The sequence below is a fragment of the Cibotium barometz genome, chromosome 57, assembly GCF_041138505.1.
Source record: "Cibotium barometz isolate CiBa-2024 chromosome 57, ASM4113850v1, whole genome shotgun sequence".
In the NCBI taxonomy this organism is placed as follows: Eukaryota; Viridiplantae; Streptophyta; class Polypodiopsida; order Cyatheales; family Cibotiaceae; genus Cibotium; species Cibotium barometz.
In genome coordinates, this window is record NC_141102.1 from 1,816,305 (window position 1) to 1,817,735 (window position 1,431).

The window sequence follows — 1,431 nt, forward strand, 5'->3', positions numbered from 1 at the left end:
GGTAAAGTCAATAGTTTACTCATATTGATGCATGTGTTCTTGTTTTTGTCATTAGTAGACAAAGCACTTACAACTTCATGTTTTTCAAGCACCATTGGACTCTTTTTGTGGTCTATAATTATCACATCATGAAGGTGAGAGGCTTGTCATCGAGAAAAAATATTCTCCTGCACCTAGACTCACTGCATGTAGAGAATTCGGGCGAGTATGTTTCCATTGTGCAACGGTAAGACAAGAGGTTTACTTTGAAGTTCATGAATCCATAATGCTTGGGTAAATGCTAACTAACATTTTACATCTATATATTATTAGAGTTCTTTAGTCAATTTCTTCAAGTTGCACACATGGACCATTACAAGAGTCTCTTGCATGCCCATCCACTGGGTTTGAGTTGAAGTGTATAGAGATATGGGAAATTTAATTTTGGCTTTCAATATTGTGTCCTTTATATAGCATGATATATGGCATTTTTTGGATTGGATCAATTGAGACATATGTCAATAAACATTGTAGGTGCCAAAACAACCAAACGCAATTGATTGCGGATTTTATGTAATGGCATTTATCAAGAAACTAATTGATGGGAGCCTTATAGATACACCTCCAAAGCATTGGGTATGCACATGCTTATTAAAAACTTGCTATGTATGTGCTTAATGTGATTTTGGTGTTCTAAACTCTAACATTGCTTTTTTTCTTGTGTAGCTATCAAAGAAGTGGTTCGACCATGGATATGTCATGAAGTTAAAGGATGAGTTCAGTTCTTGGCTCAGCCATGTATTGGACGAGCATCTGCCCTTAGCATCGTGACCTTCTTAGTTTGCTATGTTAGTTTTTTGGGCACTAGATTTGCGAACTTAGTCAATGGAAGGCTTATGCCATTTTATGATATATGACATTGTATGTCTCTACAATAGTGAAGATAAGTCTTATTTTGGGATTTTATAGTTGGTACAAAATTACATTTCGAGATAAGTTGTACACTTCTTGAAAGGCTACACTTCCATGGAATGCTAAATCTTTTGGTTGTAAAGATTTTGTATTAGATGAGTTCAATACATGTGTCAATGCAGTAGTTATTTTTGGTTTACTCCTTGGTTATTACTTTATGCAAAACTGCGCTTTTTATCGACGTGAGGCTACTTGCAAACCTCATTGGCTTTATGAGTCTTCAATATCATCCATTGGTAAATTCAAATGCAAAGTCCATTGTCGCTTACGCTATAAATATTACGTGAGACTTCCATTTGTACTTCCGCTTGTCCTAGTTTTTGCACAGTCCTAGTTTACTGCACAGTCCTAGTTTTTGCACAGTCCTAGTTTACTACACAGTCCTAGTGCACAGTCCTAGTTTTTGCACAGTCCTAGTTTACTACACAGTCCTAGTTTATGTGAACACGCTTACCAATGAGAGATCATACACACATCCAA

At 36.3% G+C, this 1,431-nt stretch overlaps 1 long non-coding RNA gene across 1 annotated transcript; it reads left to right on the forward strand.

Moving 5' to 3' along the window:
* Window positions 1-506: 506 nt before the first annotated feature.
* LOC147606316 (uncharacterized) lies at window positions 507-945 on the forward strand. The gene is made up of 2 exons (XR_015264965.1): window positions 507-615; window positions 706-945. It is a non-coding gene; the product is annotated as an uncharacterized LOC147606316 (long non-coding RNA).
* The last annotated feature ends 486 nt before the right edge of the window (window positions 946-1,431 follow it).